We start from the raw sequence: 14,388 nt of genomic DNA on the forward strand, positions 1-14,388 counted from the left end.
GAGAAGACATCTACGCATGAACCTAGCTCTGATACCACTGTTGGGGAACGTCGCATGGGAAACAAAAAATTTCCTACGCGCACGAAGACCTATCATGGTGATGTCCATCTACGAGAGGGGATGAGTGATCTACGTACCCTTGAAGATCGTACAGCAGAAGCGTTAGTGAACGCGGTTGATGTAGTGGAACGTCCTCACGTCCCTCGATCCGCCTCGCGAACAATCCCGTGATCAGTCCCACGATCTAGTACCGAACGGACGGCACCTCCGCGTTCAGCACACGTACAGCTCGACGATGATCTCGGCCTTCTTGATCCAGCAAGAGAGACGGAGAGGTAGAAGAGTTCTCCGGCAGCGTGACGGCGCTCCGGAGGTTGATGATGACCTTGTCTCAGCAGGGCTCCGCCCGAGCTCCACAGAAACGCGATCTAGAGGAAAAACCGTGGAGGTATGTGGTCGGGCTGCCGTGGAAAAGTCGTCTCAAATCAGCCCTAAAACCTCCGTATATATAGGTGGGAGGGAGGGGAGGAGGCAGCCTCAAAACCTAAAGGTTTGGCCGAAATTGGAGGTGGAGGAGTCCTACTCCAATCCTACTTGGAGTAGGATTCCACCTTCCCACTTGGAAACTCTTTCCACCTTGTGTTTTTTCCTTCTCAAACCTTATGGGCCTTAGTGGGAACTTATTCCAGCCCACTAGGGGCTGGTTTATCTCTTCACATAGCCCATGAGACCCCTTGGGGCGTGACACCCCTCCCGATGGTCCCCGGCACCCCTCCCGGCACTCCCGGTACACTACCGATGAGCCCGAAACTTTTCCGGTAATGCACGAAAACCTTCCGGTAACCAAATGAGGTCATCCTATATATCAATATTCGTTTCCGGACCATTCCGGAAACCCTCGTGACATCTGTGATCTCATCCGGGACTCCGAACAACATTCGGTAACCAACCATATAACTCAAATACGCATAAAACAACGTCGAACCTTAAGTGTGCAGACCCTGCGGGTTCGAGAACTATGTAGACATGACCCGAGAGACTCCTCGGTCAATATCCAATAGCGGGACCTGGATGCCCATATTGGATCCTACATATTCTACGAAGATCTTATCGTTTGAACCTCAGTGCCAGGGATTCATATAATCCCGTATGTCATTCCCTTTGTCCTTCGGTATGTTACTTGCCCGAGATTCGATCGTTAGTATCCGCATACCTATTTCAATCTCGTTTACCGGCAAGTCTCTTTACTCGTTCCGTAATACAAGATCCCGCAACTTACACTAAGTCACATTGCTTGCAAGGCTTGTGTGTGATGTTGTATTACCGAGTGGGCCCCGAGATACCTCTCCCTCACACGGAGTGACAAATCCCAGTCTCGATCCATACTAACTCAACGAACACCTTCAGAGATACCTGTAGAGCATCTTTATAGTCACCCAGTTACGTTGCGACGTTTGATACACACAAAGCATTCCTCCGGTGTCCGTGAGTTATATGATCTCATGGTCATAGGAACAAATACTTGACACGCAGAAAACAGTAGCAACAAAATGACACGATCAACATGCTACGTCTATTAGTTTGGGTCTAGTCCATCACATGATTCTCCTAATGATGTGATCCTGTTATCAAGTGACAACACTTGCCTATGGCCAGGAAACCTTGACCATCTTTGATCAACGAGCTAGTCAACTAGAGGCTTACTAGGGACAGTGTTTTGTCTATGTATCCACACAAGTATTGTGTTTCCAATCAATACAATTATAGCATGGATAATAAACGATTATCATGAACTAAGAAATATAATAATAACTAATTTATTATTGCCTCTAGGGCATATTTCCAACATTAGGCCCACCTGCGCTAGGGTTTCCCGCTTCTCCCCTCTTCTTGCGCCATGGGTTGAGTATGGGGGCACACCAGCCCACCTAGGGGCTGGTTCCCTCCCACACTTGGCCCATCTAGCCTCCCGGGGTCGTGGCCCCCTTCCGGTGGACCCCCGGGGCCACTTCCGGTGGTCCCAGTGGTCCCCGTACGTTACCGGCGACGCCCAAAACACTTCCGGTGTCCAAAACCATCCGTCCTATATATCACTCTTTACCTCCGGACCATTCCGGAGCTCCTCGTGACGTCCGGGATCTCATCCGGGACTCCGAACAAGTTTCGATAACCTCGTATAACAATTCCCTATAACCCTAGCATCATCGAACCTTAAGTGTGTAGACCCTACGGGTTCGGGAGACAGGCAGACATGACCGAGACACCTCTCCGGCCAATAACCATCAGCGGGGTGTGGATACCCATGGTGGCTCCCACTTGCTCCATGATGATCTCATCGGATGAACCACGATGTCAAAGATTCAATCAATCCCGTATGCAATTCCCTTTGTCTGTCGGTATAGAACTTGCCCGAGATTCGATCGTCGGTATACCTATACCTTGTTCAATCTCGTTACCGGTAAGTCTCTTTACTCGTTCCATAGCACGTCATCATGTGACTAACTCCTTAGTCACATTAAGCTCATGATGATGTTCTACCGAGTGGGCCCAGAGATACCTCTCCGTCACACGGAGTGACAAATCCCGATCTCGATTCGTACCAACCCAACAGATACTTTCAGAGGTACCAGTAATGCACCTATAGTCACCCAGTTACGTTGTGACGTTTGATACACCCAAAGCACTCCTACGGTATCCGGGAGTTGCACAATCTCACGGTCGAAGGAAAGGACACTTGACATTGGAAAAGCTTTAGCATACAAACAATACGATCTAGTGCTATGCTTACGATTGGGTCTGGTCCATCACATCATTCTTCCAATGATGTGATCCCGTTATCAATGACATCCAATGCCCATGATCAGGAAACCATGATCATCTATTGACTAACGAGCTAGCCAACTAGAGGCTTGCTAGGGACACATTGTGATCTATTTATTCACACATGTATTACTATTTCCTGTTAATAAAATTATAGCATGAACAATAGACGATTATCATGAACAAGGAAATATGATAATAACCATTTTATTATTGGCTCTAGGGCATATTTCCAACAGTATCCCACTTGCACTAGAGTCAATAATCTAGTTACATTGTGATGTATCGAACACCCATAGCATTATGGTGTTGATCATGTTTTGCTCGTGGGAGAGGTTTAGTCAACATGTCTGCAACATTCAGATCCGTATGTACTTTACAAATCTCTATTACTCCACTCTAGACATGGTCCTGGACGGAGTTGTAGCGGCGTTTGATGTGCTTCGTCTTCCGGTGAAACCTGGGCTCCTTGGCTATGGCAATGGCCCCAGTGTCATCACAGAAGAGTGTCATTGGACCCGACGCGCTTGGAACCACTCCAAGGTCGGTGATGAGCTCCTTCATCCAAATTCCTTCATGAGCTGCTTCTGAAGCAGCTATGTACTCCGCTTCACATGTAGATGCTGCCACGACTTCTTACTTGGTGCTGCACCAGCTCACTGCCCCACCATTTAAAACATATACGTATCCGGTCTATGACTTAGAGTCATCCGGATCTGTATCGAAGCTAGCATCAACGTAACCCTTAACGACGAGCTCTTCGTCACCTCCATAAACGAGAAACATTTCCTTAGTCCTCTTCAGGTACTTAAAGATATTCTTCACCGCTGTCCAGTGTTCCATACCGGGATCACTTTGGTACCTCCCTACCAAACTTATGGCAAGGTTTATATCAGGTCTGGTACACAGCATGTCATACATAAGAGAGCCTACGGCTGAAGCATTGGGGACAGAACTCATCTTCTCTCTATCCGCTGCCGTGGTCGGCAACTGAGTCTTACTCAATCTCATACCTTGCAAAGCTGGCAGGAACCCTTTCTTTGAGTTTTCCATATTGAACTTCTTCAATATCTTGTCAAGGTATGTACTTTGCGAAAGACCTATGAGGCATCTCGATCTATCTCTATAGATCTTGATGCCTAATATGTATGCAGCTTCTCCATAATATGTCATCCACATACAGTATGAGGAAAGCTATAGAGCTCCCACTCACTTTCTTGTACAGACAGGCTTCTCCATAAACCTGTATGAACCCAAACGCTTTAATCACCTCATTAAAGCGAATGTTCCAACTCCTAGATGCTTGCACCAGCCCATAGATGGAGCGCTGGAGCTTGCACACTTTGTTAGCACCCTTAGGGTCGACAAAACCTTCTGGTTGCATCATATACAACTCTTCCTTAAGGTTCCCGTTAAGGAACGATGTTTTGACGTCCATTTGCCAAATTTCATAATCATAAAAGGCGGCAATTGCTAACATGATTCGGACTGATTTTAGCTTCGCTACGGGAGAGAAAGTCTCTTCGTAGTCAATTCCTTGAATTTGTCGAAAACCCTTTGCGACAAGTCGAGCTTTATAAACGGTTACATTACCGTTTGCATCAGTCTTCTTCTTGAAGATCCATTTATTTTCTATGGCTCGTCGGTCATCGGGCAAGTCCACCAAAGTCCATACTTTGTTCTCATACATGGATCCTATCTCGGATTTCATAGCTTCAAGCCATTTGTTGGAATCTGCGCCCGCCATCGCTTCTTCATAGTTCGAAGGTTCACCGTTGTCTAACAACATGATTTCCATCACAGGGTTGCTGTACCACTCTGGTGCAGAGCGTGCCCTTGTGGACCTTCGCGGTTCAGTAGTAACTTGATTTGAAGCTTCATGATCATTATCATTAACTTCCTCTTCAGTTGGTGCACGCGCCACATGAACAATTTCCCGCGCTGCGCTACTTTCCTGTTCGAGAGGGGGTGTAATTACCTCATCAAGTTCTACTTTCCTCCCACTTACTTCTTTCGAGAGAAACTCTTTCTCTAGAAAGGATCCGTTCTTGGCAACAAAGGTTTTACCTTCAGATCTAAGATAGAAGGTATACCCAATAGTTTCCTTAGGGTATCCTATGAATACGCATTTCTCCGCTTTGGGTTCGAGCTTTTCTGGTTGAAGTTTCTTCACATAAGCATCGCAGCCCCAAACTTTAAGAAACGACAACTTAGGTTTCTTGCCAAACCACAGTTCATACGGTGTCGTCTCAACGGATTTAGACGGTGCCCTATTTAAAGTGAATGCTGCAGTTTCTAATGCGTATCCCCAAAATGATAGCGGTAAGTCGGTGAGAGACATCATAGATCGTACCATATCTAATAAAGTGCGATTACGACGTTCAGACACTCCGTTGCACTGCGGTGTGCCAGGCGGCGTCAGTTGTGAAACGATTCCACACTTCCTTAGGTGTGTGCCAAACTCGTGACTCAAATATTCTCCTCCACGATCGGATCGTAGACATTTAATTTTTTTTTGTCACGTTGATTCTCAACCTCACTCTGAAATTCCTTGAACTTTTCAAACTTCTCAGATTTGTGCTTCATCAAGTAGATATACCCATACCTACTCAAATCATCGGTGAGAGTGAGAACATAACAATAGCCACCGCGATCTTCAATGTTCATTGGACCACACACATCAGTATGTATTATTTCCAATAAGTCGGTTGCTCTCTCCATTATTCCTGAGAATGGAGTCTTAGTCATCTTGCCCATGAGGCACGGTTCGCATGTGTCAAATGATTCAAAGTCAAGAGACTCTAATAGTCCATCAGTATGGAGCTTCTTCATGCGCTTAACACCGATATGACCAAGGCGGCAGTGCCACAAGTATGTGGGACTATCATTATCAACTTTACATCTTTTGGTACTCACACTATGAATATGTGTAACATGATGATCGAGATTCATCAAGAATAAACCATTCACCAGCGGAGCATGACCATAAAACATATCACACATATAAATAGAACAACCATTATTCTCTGACTTAAATGAGTAGCCGTCTCGCATTAAGCAAGACCCTGATACAATATTCATGCGCAAAGCTGCTACTAAATAACAATTATTAAGTTTTAAAACTAATCCCGACGGTAGATGTAGAGGTAGCGTGCCGACGGCGATCACATCGACCTTGAAGCCATTCCCGACGCGCATCGTCACCTCGTCGTTTGCCAGTCTCCGCTTATTCCGCAGTTCATGCTTTGAGTTGAAAATGTGAGCAACAACACCGGTATGAAATACCCAGGAGCTACTACGAGCGCTGGTAAGGTACACATCAATAACATGTATATCACATATACCTTTAACGTTGTCGGCCTTCTTGTCCGCTAAGTATTTGGGGCAGTTCCGCTTCCAGTGACCCTTTCCCTTGCAATAGAAGCACTCAGTCTCAGGCTTGGGTCCATTCTTTTTCTTCTTCCCACCATCTGGCTTACCGGGCGCGGCAACGACTTTGCCGTCTTTCTTGAAGTTCTTCTTACCCTTGCCCTTCTTGAAACTAGTGGTTTTGTTGACCATCAACACTTGATGCTCTTTCTTGATTTCTACTTTTGCAGACTTGAGCATCGAGTACAACTCGGGAATGGTCTTCTCCATCCCTTGCATGTTGTAGTTCAGCACAAAACCTTTGTAGTTTGGTGGGAGAGATTGGAGGATTATGTCAATTATAGCATCATCCGGAAGTTCGACTCCAAGTGAAGTCAGACGACCGTGTAACCCAGACATTTTGAGTATGTGCTCACTGACAGAACTGTTCTCCTCCATCTTAGAGCTAAAGAACTTGTCGGAGACTTCATATCTCTCGACACGGGCATGTGCTTGAAAAACTAGCTTCAGCTCTTGGAACATCTCATATGCACCGTGTTGCTCAAAACACCTTTGGAGCCCCGTTTCCAAACTGTATAACATGCCACACCTAACCAGAGAGTAGTCATCACTCCACGTTTGCGAGACGTTCAGAATGTCCTGGGCTGCTGCAGGAGCGGGAGGGTCACCTAGCGGCGCATCAAGGACATAAGCCTTTTTAGCTGCTTCAAGGATGAGCTTCAAGTTGCGAACCCAGTCCGCATAGTTGCTACCATCATCTTTCAGCTTGTTTTTCTCTAGGAATGCGTTGAAATTGAGGTTGACGTTGGCCATCTACAATATTTATAAAGACAACTTTTAGACTAAGTTCATGATAATTAAGTTCATCTAATAAAATTAAGTATGAACTCCCACTTAAATCAACATCCCTCTAGTCATCTAACTGATACATGATCCATGTTGACTAACCCGTGTCCGATCATCACGTGAGACGGACTAGTCACCATGGTGAGCAACTTCATGCTGATCGTATTCAACCATACGACTCATGTTCGACCTTTCGGTCTCTTGTATTCGAGGTCATGTCTGTACATGCTAAGCTCGTCGAGTCAACCTAGGTGTTTCGCGTGTGTAAATCTGGCTTACACCCGTTTTATGCGAACGTTAGAATCTATCACACCCGATCATCACGTGGTGCTTCGAGACAACGATCCTTCGCAACGGTGCACACTTAAGGGAATACGTTCTCGAAATTTTAAGAGGGATCATCTTATTATGCTACCGTCTTTCTAAGCAATAAGATGAAAAACATGATAAACATCACAATGCAATCATATAGTGACATGATATGGCCATTATCATCTTTGCTCTTTCGATCTCCATCTTCAGGCATCGCATGATCATCATTGTCACCAGCGTGACACCATGATCTCCATCATCGTGTCTCCGTGAAGTCGTCACGCCAACTACTACTATCACTACTACTATAGCTAACCGTTAGCAATGAAGTAAAAGTAGCAAGCACATGGCGTTGCATCTCATACAATAAATTAAGACAACTCCTATGGCTCGTGCCGGTTGTCATACTCATCGACATGCAAGTCATGAAACCTATTACAATAACATGATCATCTCATACATCATACATGCAACATCACAACTTTGGCCATATCACATCACATGTCAAACCCTGCAAAAACAAGTTAGACGTCCTCTAATTGTTGTTGCAAGGTTTACGTGGCTGATTTGGGTTTCTAGCAAGAACGCTTTCTTACCTACGTGACAGCCACAACGATGATATGCCAAGGCTATTTACCCTTAATAAGGACCCTTTTCATCAAATCCAATCCGACTAGAGTAGAAGAGACAGACACCCGCTAGCTACCTTTATGCACGGTGTGCATGTCTGTCGGTGGAACCAGTCTCACGTAAGCGTACGTGTAATGTCGGTCCGGGCCGCTTCATCCCACAATACTGCCGGAAAAGAATAAGACTAGTAGCGGCAAGCAATTGACAAATCATCGCCCACAACCTTTTGTGTTCTACTCGTGCATAGAATCTACGCATAGAAAACCTGGCTCGGATGCCACTGTTGGGTAACGTAGCATAAATTCAAAAAAATTCCTACGCATATTCACATCTTCCTATGGAGAGACCAGCAACGAGAGAGGGGTGAGTGCATCTTCATACCTTTGAAGATCGCTAAGCGGAAGCGTTGCTAGAACGCGGTTGATGGAGTCGTACTCCCGGCGATTCAGATCGCGGTGTGATTCCGATCTAGTGCCGAACCACGGCACCTCCGCGTTCAACACACGTGCAGCCCGGTGACGTCTCCCGCACCTTGATCCAGCAAGGAGGAGGGAGAGGTTGGGGAAGATCTCCGACAGCACGACGGCGTGGTGTCGATGGAGAGACGAGGTCTCCCGGCAGGGCTTCGCCAAGCACCGGCACACAGGAGGAGAAAGAAGAGCAGGGCTGCGCCGAGGGAGAGGAATATTGGTGTCCCCAACAGCCCAAAGTGCCCACTATATATAGGGGAGGGAGGGGCTTCCGCCCCCTTGAGGGTTTCCCTCACCTGGGAGGGGCATCACCCCTAGATGGGGGGAGGTGCGGCGGCCAGGAGGGGAGGAGGGGTGGCGCACCCTTTTGGTGGGCCTTAGGCCCACCTACGCTAGGGTTTCCCCTCCCCTCTCCCTTCTTCTTGCGCCATGGGCTGAGTGTGGGGGTGCACCAGCCCACCTAGGGGCTGGTTCCCTCCCGCACTTGGCCCATCTAGCCTCCCGGGGTCGTGGCCCCCTTCCGATGGACCCCCGGGGCCACTTCCGGTGGTCCCGGTGGTCCCGGTATGTTACCGGCGACGCCCGAAACACTTCCGGTGTCCAAAACCATCCGTCCTATATATCAATCTTTACCTCCGGACCATTCCGGAGCTCCTCGTGACGTCCGGGATCTCATCCGGGACTCCGAACAACTTTCGATAACCTTGTATAACAATTCCCTATAACCCTAGTGTCATCGAACCTTAAGTGTGTAGACCCTACGGGTTCGGGAGACAGGCACACATGACCGAGACACCTCTCCGGCCAATAACCATCAGCGGGGTGTCGATACCCATGGTGGCTCCCACTTGCTCCACGATGATCTCATCGGATGAACCATGATGTCAAAGATTCAATCAATCCCGTATACAATTCCCTTTGTCTGTCGGTATAGAACTTGCCCGAGATTCGATCATCGGTATACCTATACCTTGTTCAATATTGTTACCGGTAAGTCTCTTTACTCGTTCCGTAGCACTTCATCGTGTGACTAACTCCTTAGTCACATTGAGCTCATGATGATGTTCTACCGAGTGGGCCCAGAGATACCTCTCCGTCACACGGAGTGACAAATCCCGATCTCGATTCATACCAACACAACAGTTACTTTCAGAGGTATCCGTAGTGCACCTTTATAGTCACCCAGTTACGTTGTGACGTTTGATACACCCAAAGCACTCCTACGGTATCCGGGAGTTGCACAATCTCACAGTCGAAGGAAAAGACACTTGACATTAGAAAATCTTTAGCATACGAACAATAAGATCTAGTACTATGCTTAGGATTGGGTCTGGTCCATCACATCATTCTTCCAATGATGTGATCCCGTTATCAATGACATCCAATGCCCATGATCAGGAAACCATGATCATCTATTGACTAACGAGCTAGCCAAGTAGAGGCTTGCTAGGGACACATTGTGATCTGTTTATTCACACATGTATTACTGTTTCCTGTTAATACAATTATAGCATGAACAATAGACGATTATCATGCACAAGGAAATATGATAATAACCATTTTATTATTGCCTCTAGGGCATATGTCCAACAGACACCACTACCCCCCTATCTTAGCGTGATGCGAGTCGAGGTGGACGTCGTCGCGGTAGCAACGACGGACACCGAGACGAGCATGTGACACCACTGCCCCGTGTCTTAGCATAACACGAGTCGAGGCGGACGTCGTCGCGGTAGCGACGACGGACGCCGAGGCGAGCCCGTGACACCACTACCCCCGTGTCTTAGTGTAACGCGAGTCGAGGCATACGTCGTCGCGGTAGCAACGACGGACGCCGAGACAAGCCCTTGACACCACTGCCCCCGTGTCTTAGCATAACGCGATTCGAGGCGGACGTCGATGCAGTAGCGACGACGGACACTGAGACGAGCCCGTGACACCAGTGCCCCCTTGCTTAGCGTAACGCGAGACGAGGCGGACGTCGTCGTGGTAGCGACGACAGACAACGAGAAGAGCTCGTGACACACTGCCCCTGTCTTAGCATAACGCGAGTCGAGGCAGACATCGTCGCGGTAGGGACGACGGACAACGAGACGAGCCCGTGACACCCCTTCCCCCCTATCTTAGCATAATGCGAGTCGATCGAGGCAGATGTCGTCGCGGTAGCGACGACGGACGTCGAGCCGAGCCCGTTACACCACTGCCCCCTGTCTTAGCGTAATGCGAGTCGAGGCGGACGTTGTCGCGGTAGCGACGCAGGACGTCGAGACAAGACCGTGGCACCACTTCCCTCCTGTATTAGCATAACGCGAGTCGAGGTGGACGTCGCCGATGTAGCATCGACGGACGCCGAGACGAGCCCGTGACACCACTGCCCACATGTCTTAGCGTAACGCGAGTCGAGGCGGGCGTCGTCGCGGTAGAGACGACGGCCGCCGAGACAAACATGTGACACCACTGCCCCCCTGTCTTAGCGTAACACGAGTCAAGGCATACTTCGTCGCCGTAGCAACGACGGACGCCGAGACGAGCCCGTGACACTACTGCCCCCTGTCTTACCGTAACGTGAGTCGAGGCAGACGTCGTCGCGGTAGCAACGACGGACGCCGTGATGACCCCGTGACGAGCTTGTGACAACACTGCACCCTATCTTAGGTAGTGCGAGTCAAGGCAGACGTCGTCGCGGTAGCGAGGACGGACGCCCAGACGAGCTCGTGACAACACTGCCCCTTGTCTTAGCGTAACGCGAGTCGAGGCAGACATCATTGCAGTAGCGATGACGGACGCCCAGACGAACCCGTGACAACACTGCCCCCTGTCTTAGCGTAACACGAGTCGAGGCGGACGTCGTCGCGGTAGCGATGACGGACGCCGAGACGAGCATGTGACACCACTTCCCCCCTGTCTTAGCGTAACGTGAGTCGAGGCGGATGTCGTAGCGGTAGCTACAACGGACGCCGAGACGAGACCGTAACACGAGTGCCCCCCTGTCATAGCGTAACACGAGTCGAGTCGGACTTCATCGCGGTAGCGACGACGGACGCCGAGACGAGCCCGTGACACCACTGCCCCCCTGTCTTACCGTAATGGGAGTCGAGGCAGACGTCGTCGTGATAGCGACGACGGACGCCGAGATGAGCCCGTGACACCACTGGCCCCCTATCTTACCGTAATGCGAGTCGATGCGTACGTCGTCGCGGTAGCGACGTCGGACACTGAGGCGAGCACGTGACACCACTGCCCCCCTGTCTTAGCGTAACGTCAGTCGAGACGGATGTCGTTGCTGTAGCGATGACGGACCGCGAGACGAGCCCGTGACATCAGTGCCCCCTGTCTTAGCGTTACGCGAGTCGAGGCGGATGTCATCGCGGTAGCGAAGACGGACGTCGAGACTAGCCCATGACACCATCGCCCCCTTGTCTTAGCGTAATGGAAGTCGAGGCGGACGTCTTCGCAGTAGCGACGATGGACGCCGAGACGATCCCATGACACCACTTCTCCACTTTCTTAGGTAACGCGAGTCGGTAGTGACGACGGACGCCGATACGAGCCCGTGACACCACTGCCCTTTGTCTTAGCGTAACGCGAGTCGAGCTGGATGTCATCATGGTAGCGACGATGGACGCTGAGACGAGCACGTGACACCTCTGCCCCCTGTCTTAGCATAACGCGAGTCGAGGCAGACGTCGTCGCGGTAGCGACGACGGACGGCGAGACGAGCCCGTGACACCACTGCCCCCCCCCCTGTCTTAGCGTAACGCGAGTCGAGGCGGATGTCGTCATGGTAGCGACGACGGTTGCCAAGACTAGCCCGTGACACAACCGACCACCTGTCTTAGCGTAATGGAAGTCAAGGCTGACGTCTTCGCGATAGCGACGACGGACGCCGAGACGAGCCCATGCCACCACTTCCCCACTTTCTTAGCGTAACGCGAGTCGAGGTGGACATCGTCGCGATAGCGACGACGGACGCCGAGACGAGCCCGTGACACCACTGCCCTGTGTCTTAGCGTAACGAGAGTCGAGCGGAGGTCGTCGCGGTAGCGACGACGGACGCCGAGACGAGCCTGTGACACCACTGCCCCCTGTCTTAGCGTAACGCGAGTCGAGGCGGATGTCGTCGCGGTAGCGACGACGGACCCCGAGACGAGCCCATGACACCACTGGCCCCTGTCTTAGCTTAACGCAAGTCGAGGTGCACGTCGTCGCGGTAGCGACGACGGACGCCGAGGCGAGCCCGTGACACCGCTGCCACCTGTCTTACCATAACGCGAGTCGAGGCGGACGTCGTCGCGGTAGCGACGACGGACGCCGAGACGAGCCTGTGACACCGCTGCCCCCTGTCTTTGCGTAACGCGAGTCGAGGCGGACGTCGTCGCGGTAGCGACGACGGACGGCCGAGACGAGTCCGTGACACTGCTGCCCCCTCTCTTAGCGTAACGCGAGTCGAGGCGGATGTCGACGCGGTAGCGACGACGGACGCCGAGACGAGCCCGTGACACCGCTGCCCCTCTCTTAGCGTAACGCGAGACGAGCACGTGACACCAAATTGACACAAGAAAAAATTAAGTTCTAAAAATTGTACACAGTTTAGAAAAATGTTCTTGATTTGCAAAAGAAAAGGTCAAATTTAGTTCATTATTTTTGAAATATTGTGACACAAAGTTAACAAAATCAATTATTTTACATTTTTTAAAAATTATGACGAATTCCAAAATTGTTCATGATTTGTAATAGAAAAAAAATCATGATTTGTTCTTAATTTTGAAATTTTGTTTCTCCCTATGGATTATTTCTCGTTAGTTCTAAGAAAATCATATTAAATTAATTCAATGAACATTCCCGATTCAATCAAAAAGCTCTAGATTAATTTAATGGAGGATGATATTTCTTTTATACAAATATTTTCTGTTAGAGTTTTAATCCAAAAGGAATAGTCGATTAGGCTAATTTATTTTTTAGGGGGCAAAAGTACGAATTGAGTTTAGTTGGAAGTGTTAGCTTTTTAAAATTAAAAGTGCAATTTCCCGCCCACTAGTATCCCTGAAAAACTCAATTTTTCTGAAACAAATGCTTGCAATCACGTCGTCGTTGCCCTCTCAGTCGCACGAGTCTCCATCGTTCCAAACTCTCTTTTTCTGAAACAAATGCTCAGTTATAGAAAAAACATAGACACAAAAAAGCTTACTCACGACTGTACAATCAAAAGCCAATCGAAAACCAATCCAACGGACGCGAAGGTGGCGGACGCCCGCAAGCTATCTGCCAGCTGAAGGTAAGAGTTTAACTATTTTTTATGTCATTTCATACAAAGATTCGGTATTTATAAAATCCTATTCCGACAATGTTTTGATGTTCTTGTCATGTTAATCCTATCTAGTTATGATATTGTCTCATAAAGCTTGTCAGTGCTTATAAAATTCCAGTTGTCACAGTTTTTTTTGTGTTGTTGTCACTTTGTTTCTACCTAGTTGCCATACAGTCTCATGCAACTTGTGAGAATTTTTATTTTTTGAAAAACTAATAGTAGTAGCCCAGATTTTTATATACTTTCCTTCATAGCGAAGTACATATATATCTTTCTACAAACTACAATCACGTTTGGCACACACGTTCATGGCGTATATTATTTGCTATTCGTAGCAACACACAGATTTTTAACTAGTCGTTATTAAACAACATTGCAAGAAAATACAGAATCTAGAGTATTACCAACACAACACAACAGAACTAAAATATCGTGTTTGTATTTGCATGGAAAAGGTACACGGTGTTCGAACATATACTACTCAAGTAAATATTGTGAATTTACAAGGAATATATACATCATGCATCACTAAGAGAACCAGCTATCGGCATATATCTTTCTACAAACTATAATCATGTTTGACACACACGTTCATGGCGTATATTATTTGCTGTTCGTAGCAATGCAGAGATT

The 14,388-nt window shown here is 48.5% G+C and overlaps 1 pseudogene; it reads right to left on the minus strand.

Annotated features, from left to right (window-relative positions):
* LOC123442047 overlaps nt 1-11,856 on the minus strand; it is a 29,515-nt pseudogene extending 17,659 nt beyond the window's left edge.
* Nucleotides 11,857-14,388: the final 2,532 nt, after the last annotated feature.

The sequence above is a fragment of the Hordeum vulgare genome, chromosome 3H (assembly GCF_904849725.1).
Source record: "Hordeum vulgare subsp. vulgare chromosome 3H, MorexV3_pseudomolecules_assembly, whole genome shotgun sequence".
NCBI lineage: Eukaryota > Viridiplantae > Streptophyta > Magnoliopsida > Poales > Poaceae > Hordeum > Hordeum vulgare.